The following is a 14,092-nucleotide window of genomic DNA, read 5'->3' as shown; positions in this document are numbered from 1 at the left end:
TGAACAAAAGACACAAAAAGACCAAAACCCCCAGCAAAAGAAGGGTCCTGGGAGCAAAAGCAGGGTACTGTGCATACACTCTGTATAGAGCACTACCAAGCGGGTGGACAGACCAACTAAGCCACCCCTCTGGCCCAACCCCTGGACCCATCCCTGTGCTGTGTTTAGTTGCCCAGTCCTGTCCAACTCTTTGCAACCCCATGGACTGCAGGCAACCAGGCTCCTCTGTCCGTGGGGATTCTCCAAGCAGGAATACTGGAGAGGGTTGCCATGCCCTCCTCCAGGGGATCTTCCCAATCCAGGGATCGAACCCAGGTCTCTCACATTGCAGGCACATTCTTTACCATTTGAGCCACCAGGGAAGCCCATCCCTACTCTTACCCTATATAAAGAACCAACTCACTCTGCCTCAAGGAGTGAGGAAGGAAAACTGTTGCTTGTTCTTACTCCGTCATACAGCAGCAAGATTCCCAATAAACCCTTGCTTGAATTTCTTGTGTGACTTTTTATCAATTTCTATTGATTAAGGAGGCCAAGACAGAGAAGGCGATGGCACCCCACTCCAGTACTCTTGCCTGGAAAATCCCATGGATGGAGGAGCCTGGTAGGCTGCAGTCCATGGGGTCGCATAGAGTCGGACACGACTGAAGTGACTTAGCAGCAGCAGCAGGGAGGCCAAGAACCCTGGCAGGTAACAATATGATTTCATATTTTTTTTGTGTGTGTGAATTATCCTTTAAAAAGTCTGCTGTTCCCACTGAGATGCTCAATGAATTCATCTGATGAGCAAATGAACTTCACCATCAGAGAAGTACACTTCATGGATACTAAATCCAGGAATTTATTTTCTTGTTCCCAGAGATGAATCTGAAGCATAATAGAATTCTTTAGGTCCTCTGTTGTCCTCCCAGAAATATTCTCCTCCATCAATTTGTTAAGAGTTTTTATGTGATCAGCAAATTATTCCCCTCTTGTGGCAGCAAGATCAAGAATTTGGTTGTACGGTGGGCTCTGTAAAAGGATTAATGATTTATAGGGATCTCAACCAGTCCATTCTGAAGATCAGCCCTGGGATTTCTTTGGAAGGAATGATGCTAAAGTTGAAACTCCAGTACTTTGGCCACCTCATGCGAAGAGTTGACTCATTGGAAAAGACCCTGATGCTGGGAGGGATTGGGGGCAGGAGGAGAAGGGGATGACAGAGGATGTGATGGCTGGATGGCATCACTGACTCGATGGACGTGAGTCTGAGTGAACTCCGGGAGTTGGTGATGGACAGGGAGGCCTGGCGTGCTGCGATTCATGGGGTCGCAAAGAGTCGGACACGACTGAGCGACTGATCTGATCTGATCTGATTATCTGTTGAGTGAGAGACAGAGAATGTTTGGTTTCTTAGTTTGGTTTTTCTTTTTGTCTATTTTGAGCTCAAGAAATCTGCGCCTGGGCTTCCTTGACGGTCCAGTGGTTGAGAATCCACCTGGCAGTGCAAGGGACCCAGGAGGAAGATGCGATCCCTGATCTAGAAGGGCCCACATGCCGAGGGGCAACTAAATCCGTGTACCACAACTACTGGGCCCGTGCTCTGAAGCCTGTGAGCCACAGCTACTGAAGCCCGAGCTCCCAGAGCCTGCGCTCCTGATCAAGAGAAGCCATTGCGTCGAGAAGCTAGCACACCACAGCTACAGTGTAGCCCCGTTCTCGGCAACAAGAGAGAGGCCAAGCGCAGCAATGAAGACCCAGCACACCCAAAAGTAAGTAAATATATTTTTTTAAAAAAAGATTCTCTCTCTACTGGGTAGAATAGCTCTTTGATATCTAAACTAGTGAGGTTTTACGTTTCACACATCTGTGTTTACTCTTGACCCAGAGCTGAAATTGTAGAATTTAAGCCATAAACGCTCCATATGCCTGTGTGTCTATGTGTCTGTTATTTCTAAAGACCTTTATTTCGCATTATGTGAGAGTGAGATATTTTACATCTGGATGGTACTAATATATTAAATTATAAAGCTTATTAAAGGAGCTCTGTTCTGAACTGTTTGTAAAGATAAAGAGGTACATAAAATTTCACTTCCCCAAATTATCTGAAAACAAAGAAATAGACATATGTGGGATTTTTTTTTTTTGGCTGCATTGAGAGGCTTGCAGGATCTTCGTTCCCCCAACTGGGACCTGGGACCCTTTGCTGCAATGCTGCAAAACTTGCACTTGGACACATGCCTCCTAGAGTAACAGAATACAAAGAAACTGTGTGGGACTAAAAATAACTGTGTGCATCCCCAGTTGGGGCAAATTCTAGACCAAAAGATACAAAGACAAACAAACAAAAAAACCCAACTGCCATTTCTGAAGAGCCAAACAGTGTCAGACTTTATTTTTTGGGGCTCCAAAATCGCTGCAGATGGTGATTGCAGCCATTAAATTAAAAGACGCTTACTCCTTGAAAGGAAGTTATGACCAACCTAGATAGCATATTCAAAAGCAGAGACATTACTTTGCCAACAAAGGTCCATCTTAGTCAAGGCTGTGGTTTTTCCAGTAGTCATGTATGGATGTGAGAGTTGGACTACAAAGAAAGCTGAGCACAGAAGAATTAATGCTTTTGAACTGTGGTGTTGGAGAAGACTCTTGAGAGTCCCTTGGACTGCAAAGAGATCCAACTAGTCCATTCTAAAGGAGATCAGTCCTGGGTGTTCTTTCGAAGGACTGATGCTAAAGCTGAAACTCCATTACTTTAGCCACCTCATGCAAAGAATTGACTCATTGGAAGAGACTCTGATGCTGGGAGGGATTGGGTGCAGGAGGAGAAGAGGACGACAGAGGCTGAGATGGCTGGATGGCATCACTGACTCGATGGACATGAGTTTGAGTTAACTCCAGGAGTTGGTGATGGACAAGGAGGCCTGGCGTGCTGCGATTCATGGGGTCGCAAATAGTCGGACATGACTGAGCGACTGAACTGAACTGAACTGAAGAGCAAAAAACCAGGTGTTAGGAACAAAGGTAGAGTACTGTGCATGCCCCCTGCACACATCACCACAAAGGGATGGGCAAACTACTTAAGTCACCCTTCAGTCCAACCCCTGGACACACACACCCCAGCCCTCCCTCCCTGGGGAGCAAGCAAGGAAACCTGTAACTTGTTTTCCCTCCCTCCTGCAGCCGCAGTAAAGCCTTGCCTGGCATCTAGTCAATTTCTATTGTCCGGGGAAGGCCAAGATCCTTAGCTGTGACATGACCAGGGATCCAACCCTTGCCTCTTGCAGTGGAAGCTTGAAGTCCTAGCCACCAGACTGCTAGGAACTTCCCAAAATACTTTAAATATGGTATACTTAAAAGAAATATATATATTTTTCTTGCAAAAACTAACTCAGAAATGTTTTAAGAATCCAAGTTCAAATAATTAAGATCAGTCTCTAAGTGAACAAGTCATTGCATTTTTGGAGTAGTTTTTTTTGAAGTAATAAGAAATGGGTGGGGTGAGACACTGACTGAGATCTCAAAATACCATCTCATCATAATTGCATAGATAGCCAGGGGCTGAGGCAGTGAAGAATGGTCAGGGATACCTCAACATTCAAGTTAAGAAGCCACCTGCCAGTGAAGGAGATGTAAGTGACATGGGTTCGATCCCTGAGTTGGGAGGATCCCCTAAAAGAGGGCATGGCAGCCCACTCAGTATTCTTGTCTGGAGAATCCCATGGACAGAGGAGCCTGGCAGGCTACAGTCCACAGGATCGAAAAGAGTCAGACAGGACTGAAGCTACTTAGCAGGTGGTACATGGCACTAAAGGGAAACCAAATATTTCACACAAGCATATGGAGATTCATCTGGTACTAAGAGGACTGCTTAAAAGCTCAGGAACTTGAATCAATTAGGCAGAGGCGTGAGGAGATAATATGGCAATAAAGTGTGAGTTAAATGACTCTCAGAGGCTCTGATATTTTAAAGAAAAGAAAAGTGCTTCAGAGCCCACATTTCTATGGTGTGAGGACTCTCAAGAATTCTGTGCCCACTGGAAAGAACAATTCTTTAAAGACAGATGGGTGAGGTTTTGCTTGTTTGTTTATTTGTTTTTTTCTGTATGGAGTTCATTTATTTATTTTTGTCCACGCATAGCACCCCTTGTGGGATATTAGTTCCCTGACCAGGGATTGAACCTGCATCCCTCCACAGTGAAAGCTCAGAATCCATTTGGTCAGGGGATTCCCTGGATGGGTGAGTTTTTGAGTTTCTGTGTTTAATCTTGATTCATGGAAGTTGTTACTGCTGCCAGAAACTAAAGGAGGTAAGACTGTCTCTCTCTTCCATGGAACTGCCAGGGCTGATTATGGAGCAAGGAGGAGGGTGGAGAGGTGCAGTGGCATGAAGTCAGAGACTGACTCTCTTCCAGAAAAAGTCACTGGCAGAGGCACTTAGCAGTGTGACACAGGTACAGAGAAATTCACTGGGGAGTTAAGGGTTTTCCAACTAGAAATAGAGATGACTAGAGCCGTGGAAATGTGGTCAGAGATAAAATAACAGTCAAAAGTATGAATTTTGTAATGCCATTTGCAGCAACATGAATCAACCTAGAGACTGTCATACTCAATGAAGTAAGTCAGACGGAGGAAGAAATACCATGTGATATTGCTTATATGTGGAATCTTAAAAACCAGTACAAATGAACTTGTTTACAAAACAGAAGTAGAGTCACAGATGTAAAGCAAGTTTATAGTTACCAGGAGGGAAGAGGGAAGAGGGATAAATTGGAAGATTGAGATCGATACATGTACATTTCTATATATAAAACAGACAACTAATAAGGACCTACTGTACAGCATAGGAAACTCCACTCAGTACTCTGTAATGACCTGTATGGGAAAAAATATGAAAAAGAGCGGACATATATATGTATAACTGATTGTGCACAGCAGAAACTAACACATTGTACATTAACTATACTTCAATACAATTTTTTAAAAAAATATTAATTTTGAACAATAGCAAAAGACCTAGAATTATCTGAAGATTGTTTTTGAATCCCTGAGCAGAGGCTTGACAATTTCGGCTGTCTAGTCTGAAATGTCCAGACTGGATCAATATATAAGCAGGATTGTATGGATTATGATAGAAGAAAAGTCTAAAATAGATTGGAAGAGAAAGATTACATATCTGGAGAATGTTTTCACGAGTTTCCAGAGGACAGGAGGAATCTGAAATTAATACCATATTGGTCAAGGGGTGCAAACTTTCAGTTATAAAATGAAAAAGTTCTGAGACCTAAAGTACACAGCATAGTGACTATAGTTAATGAAAATGAGTACCTGAAATTTGCTAAGATAAGTATTTTCACCATATGCACACAAAATGGTAATTAAGTGAAGAGATGGATAGTGTATGTTAATTACCTTGTTATAGTCATTTCAAAATGTTTATATACACCAAAACATGTTTTATACCTTAATATATACAGTTTTTATTTGTCAATCATACCTCAGTAATAGAGGGCATTGAGGAAGAAGTTAATGACATACCAAGAGCAGAGCATTTGTAGTTTGTTAAGTTCCAATTTAAATGATTTTTCCAGATATTATTATTGCTATATCTCTACACCAGTTGGACTCCAATGACATTTGCAGTTAAGATTCATTCACTCTTTCATTTATTCATTTATCCCAATACCCAGCTTAAGAAATAATGTATTAAAAATGTAGTTGAAGCCTCTTGGCACTTCATCCACAACTCCCTCATCTCCCCAGATGTAACTCCTGTCCTGATTTTCATGCTTTTCATTCCCATATATGCCGTTATATTTTTCTATATATGTAAGTATTCCAAACATATAGTGTTTTATAAAACATATTAAAACTATATATAAATGGCATACTCTGTATCATTATGCAACTTGCTTTTTAATCTCAATATAATATTTTAAGATTTACCCATATTTATACCTTTTTCTGATGCATTTATTCTTCAATACTGTACAGTATTCCAAATACAAGTCACAGTTTATTTTTCTTTCATTCTACTGGTACACATTTATGTTGTTTACCATTTTTGCTATCATGACTAATACTACAATTACTAATAAATGTTCTTGTACGTCTCCCTGTTCGCATCTATGATGTTTCTTTATGTGTTCCTGGGGTAGAATTGTTCCGATGATAGGAAACATAAAATTGTTCCATCTTTACTACATATTGCCAAATTGCTCTCTAGAATGGTTGAACTTTCCTTTGGGACATATAAAAATTTCCATTGCTCCAAACACTAGTTTCACTTGAATTCCTCACAAAATTTCTAATAAGAACTTTGTTATCTCTGTCATTTTCATGATTAAGACAAGAACTTTAGCAGACTTTAATTTTTCATTAAACATTGCTGCCCATATTTCTTGGAGAAGGAAATGACAACCCACTCCAGTATTCTTGCCTGAAAAATCCCATGGATGGAAGAGCCTGGCAGGCTACATACCATGGGGTTGCAAAGAGTCCAACACGACTGAGCAACTTCACTCCACTTCATACTTCTTGAATTTTTGTGCCCTCAACATTAGTTTTTTAATAGTACATTCACTAACATATCGACAGCAACTTCTTTGCTCTTTGTTGTTGAAAACAAAATTCAGCTGAGGAAATTTGAAGATATGATTGGCTTTGTTCAATGATTCATGAATCAGGCAGCATCCTTATCAGAGAGAAGCCCCAAACAGCTGTACAAAATTGAAGGCTTTTAAAGAGGCAGAAAACGGTGAGATAAAGTAATTTCTAGAAAAGAATGGGTTGTTTCAGGGAAGGTCACCTTCCTTTGGTGGACAAAAGTGTCCTATTGAGTAGACTACCTTGCCAGTGCTGACCAGGTAATTTCAGATTGACTGGTTTAAAATTACATTCCTGGGAGAGGCTGAAACTGCAATTAGGTTAGGAATTAAGTCTTGATTTGGAGATACAGGGCTTAGCAAAGTAGCCCATCTGGGGTTTGTTGTTTCTTTTTTAAAACATTGTTTCTCCTTTTTGCAAATGTCTGTTGGTGATAAAATCTTTTCTTTTTAGTGTCACTGATAAACATCTTCATTCTGGTTTCTCTGTGAGTGAAACCCTACCATACTTTAGGGTTTGGTATAGTTATCAATACTAAGCTGTGTCTTATTTGCCTCCATTTCCCTCCATGGAATCCCAGACCAGAATTAGATCTTGTATTGCTAGCTTTAGGCTTGTCTAGTTATGCTGTTAAACACTGCACATCCATGGCTGATTCATGTCAATGTATGGCAAAAACCACTACAATGTTGTAAAGTAATTAGCCTCCAATTAAAATAAATAAATAATATATAAATGAAATAAACACTGCAGGTCCAGCCTGTGAGCTAGTGGACTAGGTCCTGGATATGAAACTGTCACCTTTCTCCACTTGGGGCATGGCTCCGGAAGCGGTCATTGCTGCACTTTTCAACCTTTTTTGTCATAGGTGAAGAAGCCCCCAGTTTCCACAGTGAGACTGAATTCATCTCTTTCCTTTCATGGGAGGACTTTAAGTCCATGTTAATGAGCAGGAGCAAAATTCTTAGATGGAGGATCTAGCAGGCCTCAACTTTAGTGTTTTCGAGCTTCTGCTGCTGCTGCTGCTAAGTCGCTTCAGTCGTGTCCGGTGTCCGACTCTGTGCAACCCCAGAGACGGCAGCCCACCAGGCTCCACTGTCCCTGGGATTCTCCAGGCAAGAATGCTGGAGTGGGTTGCCTCAGAGAGGTTTAAATTGGTTCTGAGCATGGTAGTTTACTTGTTTGTTTGTTTTTTGGTTTTGTTTTGTGTGTTAATTTCTCTTTTTATATTTTATCTCTGGTTGCTATGTGTTGGAGCAGAGGATATTTCAGTGTAAGAACTTACAAGGTATCTTAGCTGGAAGTCCAAATATGTTGTACTATGTAATATCCAGAAGCAATTTCTTTATAAGTTCAAAATGTATGCCTCAAGAATCATGAGGACATTGAGATTCAGTGTAGCACAGGAAATGGGAAGACTTGTGAGCGTCAAATAGACCTGCAACTTAACAGACATGACACTTCCAGATGTGGTTCGGGGCAAATGTATCACCTCTTTGGTTATAGTTAGCTCATCTCTAAAAGGCGATAATGATACTTGTGAAATATCGTGATGATTAAATCAAGTGATAGCTGTGAAGTATCTGTTATGAGACATAGGCAGAAATGTTTATTTTGCATCAACTTTGTGTGCAAAACGAACTTGAACATAAACTTGATTAAATGAACTACATATACTTAGTAGATAATACACATATAACAGAGCTTTATGCAGACATTTTGGGAAACGGTACAAAATAATTAAACACAGCAAGTTAAAATGTTATAAAATCAAATATACAGTAATATAGTATAGATTCAATACATGAGGTATCCACCTAATAATCTCAGGTTTCTTAGCCAAGGATAGATGTGCTAATATATGTAATGATCTATTTGAACTGTTGATTGATATAAATGTCTATTCTTCAAGAAACCTTGTATCTTTTGTTAACAAAACCCTCTAATTCCTGAAGTTGCATAGTCATATACATATGTACAAAACATTTGTATATGAGTATGGGGTATAAAAATTATTTTTGCCTTTTTGCACCTATAAAGCAGGATTTGGCAATATGTAGATTGCAAGAAAAAGCTAAAAAAATAAAGATGAAAATTCAAATTTGAAGTGTCTCTCAACTCCCACACATGTTCTTATACTTCAGTCTCAACTCCAATTTTTGGAAAATGTTTCTGTATAGCCTACCAACTCTCCCAATAAAAATATCTCAGGTTGTCATGGTGACATAATTCTCTCCCCTGCAGAATTTTGTTGTCTGGTGCAGTGGTTTCCTAACTCTTTATGGTTATGAAATCTTACCTTTACTTTTTTCATGCTCTTTCTTATTTTTCCAGTGTAAATTGCATTTGAGCCTGCTAGAGTGGTGGCAAATTAAAGGTTTGATTTGGGGCAGGACATATTTGATGAATGGTCTCACAATAGCAGGGCTTCCCTGATAGCTCACTTGGTAAAGAATCCGCCTGCAATGCAGGAGACCCCGGTTTGATTCCTGGGTCGGGAAGATCCACTGGAGAAGAGATAGGCTACCCACTCCAGTATTCTTGGACTTCCCTTGTGTCTCAGCTGGTAAAGAATCCACTTGCAATGCAGGAGACCTGGGTTCAATCCCTGGGTTGGCAAGATCCCCTGAAGAAGGGAAAGGCTACCCACTCCAGTATTCTGGCCTAAAGAATTCCATGTCCATGGGGTCACAAAGAATCGGACATGACTGAGTGACTTTCACTTCACTTCACTCACAATAGCCAATAGTCAATAAATTGGTCTGGAAAGTTGATGGAAGTCTTCATAAGTATATATGTTCTGCAGTGTTCCTTGATGAACTTTGTAGCATTCAGCCCTTGCTAGAATCTCTTGTTTCTTTCCTAACCTGTAAATGGACTGATTAAATTAAGAACTCTCTGAAACAAAGCAGTTACAGAAAACAGATGATTACCCCTCTGTTTCCCATAAGACCATGGGAGTAAAATCTCTGAGGGGCGAATGAAATAGGAGGGAAGGGAGCAGGGCCACAACCTTTAAAAGAATGACACGGTCATAGGACATGACACAAACTGATTAGAACCAGCTAAGTCCAAAATGGCAGGAGATTTGACTTCCAGTAGACCTGGAGCCTTATTAGTTGTAGTACATTAGCATGTTAAGTGACACGCCCATGAACTCCAGAACAGTTCTGAGACCAACCATAAAAGGTCATAAACTGAACAGTGGCCAAATTCCTGGAAATCTATGCCCTTTCCCCAAATAATTGGAATAATCCTCTCATTCATTAGCCTATGAAACTACCCAGCCCATAAAAACTAACCCTGCCAGATTTTGAGGCCTCTCACCTTCTGAAATGGCCCATACTCTGTGTGTAGAGTGTGTTTCTCCCTAAATAAAACCACTTTTTCCTATCACTTTGTCTCCAATTTTTTTGCCATGAAGCAAGAACCTTAATTCACTGGGAACATCTTAATGTTCAGGCTTTTACAGCAGAGGTACAATGATAGAGATTTGGCAGTCAGGATATAAAATTTAGATTAGCTCTTCTCTGCCCTCTACCCCCAAAGCCTTTCTTATTCCCATCTCTGTCCCAGAATGGGAGCTTTTCAGATTTGTGGGTCTCAACAGTGCAGACACTTGTGGATATCACAGAATAGAGCTCAACTCTGACAAATGGTCTTGCTGCCTGGGCTGGTCTGTCTTCAGGCCCCTGTGGTTATCTTTCTGGGAAGCTATGAAAAAGTAAACTGTGGAAAATTCTGAAAGAGATGGGAATACCAGACCACCTGACTTGCTTCTTGAGAAACCTATATGCAGGTCAGGAAGCAACAGTTAGAACTGGATATGAAACAACAGAGTGGTTCCAAATAGGAAAAGGAGTACGTCAAGGCTGTATATTGTCACCCTGCTTATTTAGCTTATATGCAGAGTACATCATGAGAAATGCTAGGCTGGAAGAAGCACAAGCTGGAATCAAGATTGCCAGGAGAAATATCAATAAGCTCAGATAAGCAGATGACACCACCCTTATGGCAGAAATTGAAGAGGAACTAAAAAGCCTCTTGATGAAGGTGAAAGAGGAGAATGAAAAAGTTGGCTTAAAGCTCAACATTCAGAAAATGAAGATCATGGCATCTGGTCCCACCACTTCATGGGAAATAGATGGGGAAACAGTGGAAACAGTGTCAGACTTTTTTTTTTTTTGAGCTCCAGGGTCACTGCAGATGGTGATTGCAGTCATGAAATTAAAAGATGCTTACTCCTTGGAAGGAAGGTTATGAACCTAGATAGCATATTCAAAAGCAGAGACATTACTTTGCCAACAAAGGTCCATCTAGTCAAGGCTATGGTTTTTCCTGTGGTCATGTATGGATGTGAGAGTTGGACTGTGAAGAAAGCTGAGGGCCAAAGAACTGATGCTTTTGAACTGTGGTGTTGGAGAAGACTCTTGAGAGTCCCTTGGACTGCAAGGAGATCCAACCAGTCCATTCTAAAGGAGCTCAGTCCTGGGTGTTCACTGGAAGGACTGATGCTAAAGCTGAAACTCCAATACTTTGGCCACCTCATGCGAAGAGTTGACTCATTGGAAAAGACCTTGATGCTGGGAGGGATTGTGGGGTAGGAGGAGAAGGGGAGGACAGAGGATGAGATGGCTGGATGGCATCACCGACTCGATGGACATGAGTTTGAGTGAACCCTGGGAGTTGGTGATGGACAGGGAGGCCTGGCGTGCTGCGGTTCATGGGGTCGCAAAGAGTCGGACATGACTGAGCGACTGAACTGAACTGAACTGAACTGATGAAAGAGGAAGGGCAGATATCAGCAGAGGTTCTTTAGATACAGAGGAGAATGATGGAAGAGCAGAGGAGAGCATGAGGAAGCTGTCTGTAAGAAAGAGCAAAAATACTCTTCATGGTTGTCTATTTCCCACTTGAGGACAGGAATTGTGTCTTTTGTTTGTCTAAATAATGTGATATTTTATAGTATTTTACCAAGAATTTTGACTTTGCCATGCCAAAACTAAGCATATAGTTGAAAGCAGTATGTGTCTTTCATGAAGGCTAACATAAAGGTGTAGGTAACATATCACTTTATTCTCTTTAATTAATCTTTAGTTCATAGTTAGCTAAACCTGGGAAGTTTAGGATCCTGGAGATCAAAAAATTTTAAAGAAATCTTTGAATTATTATAATATTTTAAAATATCATATAGAAATTGAAGAAAAGTCTATAACAAGGCAGCAAAGGTTTGCCAAAATCACAGTTTCTTGCTTTTGACTGATATTATATGAGCTTAATATGAGTATACTTTTTATTTTATTCTGGTCAGAAGCTCAGATCAGTAGTTAAAAGTCAGTTATTTTGGGCAAAAAGATAAATAGTTATAACAGTATATTTAATTGGATTGGCAGGAAAAAAGTCTTTAGAACCTTGGAGTTAAAATGGTTAGCAAATAGCTCTTCCCTTCTGGCCACTGCAACAGGAACCTGGGGTATGAATACAAAGCAAGAACAGCCCCTGCCTTCAAGGAGTTCACAGCATAATGGGATAAAAACATCTCAGCCCTAAATTAGCCCACACAACATATCGCTACCCTGTGCCAGGTCCGTAGCACAGATGAAGAATAGAGAGGTGATAGCACAGAAGAAGAAATACCTACTATTCCTTGAAAAAGAAGCTTGGGCTGTGAAAGATGACTTCATTAGTCCTTGAGTGAGCTGATTTCTGAAGGCTGGTTGGAGGGGGTGGGAGTTTCTAAAGAAACAGATGGTCTGAAGATCTGGAGGTGTGATGCTGCAAATGATTTGATTGAAACCCAGAGAAATGAAATGAGGTGAGCAAGGACCAGACATAATGGATCCTAAAAATCTATGACAGAAAAATCGTGACAATAAGACCCAGTGAAGAATTTACAGAAGAGTGACATAATGCCATAGCTTTTAAAATGGATGATTTTAATGGGAATATGAAAGGTGGATTGGAAGTGTCTAGGGAGACCAGGGGACTTTTATTTTCTTAAAAATTTAAAGAGCTTACTGATTGGGGGAGTTCCCTGGAGGTCCATTGGTTAAGACTTCGCCTTCCACTGCAGGAGGCACAGGTTCAATCCGTGGGGGAACTAAGATCCCACATGCTGCAGAGCACAGCCAAAAATAGATAAATGAAGAAATAAGCTTATTGATTGGGGTATAACATACACACAGTGAAGTAAATAAATCATAAATGTTTAGTGTGATAAATGTTTTCATATACATATACTTGTATATGCATGTTCAGTTGCTTCTGACTCTTTGTGACCCAAATGGACTGTAGCCCAGCAGGCTCCTCGGTCCATGGGATTTTCCTGTCAAGAATGCTAGAGTATGCCTCCTGGGGATCTTCCTGACCCAGGGATGGAACTTGTAAGTTGAACTTCTGTCTCCGGCATCTCCTGCATTGGCAGGTGGATTCTTTACCACTGCACCACCGGGAGGTAGGGGGGGCCTTATGTAACTACTAACCAGATCATGGCCCTTCCCAGCATCCCAGAGGAGTTTCTCGTGTCCTTCTCACGTGCTCACCATCCCCATCCTCCGCGGAGAGCCACCATCCTGACTTCTATCACTACAGATTGGCTTTAATTGTTTTTGAACTTTATGGAATTATAGAGTATTTACTAGTTTCTGGCAGCTAGGCTGAACATTATGTGCATTAACATCAGATTCATTTCTTTTGACCCGTGCCCCATGAGGAGTTAATTGGAAAAAAAATTTAGTATACGGTGTTAGGTAGGGATCCAAATTCATTCTTTTGCATGTGGATATCTAGTTTTTCCAGCATTACTTGTTGAAAAGACTGTCTGCTACCCCTCCCCATGCTCTTCCACCCTCCTCAGTCATTGATCTTAAGATCCTTGTTGAAAATCACTTGACTATAAATATATCAATTTATTTCTGAACTCTCTATCCATGCCATTTATTTATATGTTTATCCTTATACCACTACCACACTGCCTTGATTACTGTAGCTTTGTGGTAAAATTTGAAATCAGGAAGTGAATCATTTTTTTTTTTCAAGATTATTTTGGCCATTCAGAGTCCCTTGCATTTCCAAATGAATTTTAGGATCAGCTTGACCATTTCTGAAAAAAGAAAAAAAAAAGTTGGAATTTTAATAGGAATTCATTGGATCAGTAGATAAATTTGGGGAGTATCGCCATCTTAACCATATTTTAAGCCATGAATGGGGATGACTTTCTATTTATTTATGTATGCTTTAATTTCTCTCAACAATGTTTTTAGAGTTTTCATTGTACAAGTCATGTTTCTTTTATAAATTTTTCCCAAATATTTTATTATTTTTGATGGTATTGTAAATGGAATTATTTTCTTAATTTTAATTTCAGACTGTTCATTGCTAATGTATAGAAATAAAATTGATTTTTGTATGCTGATCTTATTCCTACCATTTAATGGATTGTTTATTAGTTCTAATAGTTTTATTGCATGTATGTGTGTTTAGAATTTTCTATGTATGAGATCATGTC

At 40.3% G+C, this 14,092-nt stretch overlaps 1 protein-coding gene across 1 annotated transcript in view; it reads left to right on the top strand.

Moving 5' to 3' along the window:
* The first annotated feature begins 1,608 nt into the window (after positions 1-1,608).
* The window catches only part of RPS6KC1 (ribosomal protein S6 kinase C1), a 226,095-nt gene continuing 213,611 nt past the window's right edge, over positions 1,609-14,092 (top strand). The window contains exon 1 of the mRNA XM_055582993.1: positions 1,609-1,751. The gene's annotated coding sequence lies outside the window, so the exon portion shown is untranslated. The remainder of the gene's footprint in view (positions 1,752-14,092) is intronic.

This window comes from Bubalus kerabau, chromosome 5 (assembly GCF_029407905.1).
Source record: "Bubalus kerabau isolate K-KA32 ecotype Philippines breed swamp buffalo chromosome 5, PCC_UOA_SB_1v2, whole genome shotgun sequence".
NCBI lineage: Eukaryota > Metazoa > Chordata > Mammalia > Artiodactyla > Bovidae > Bubalus > Bubalus kerabau.
This window is presented reverse-complemented; position numbering and strand designations above follow the sequence as displayed.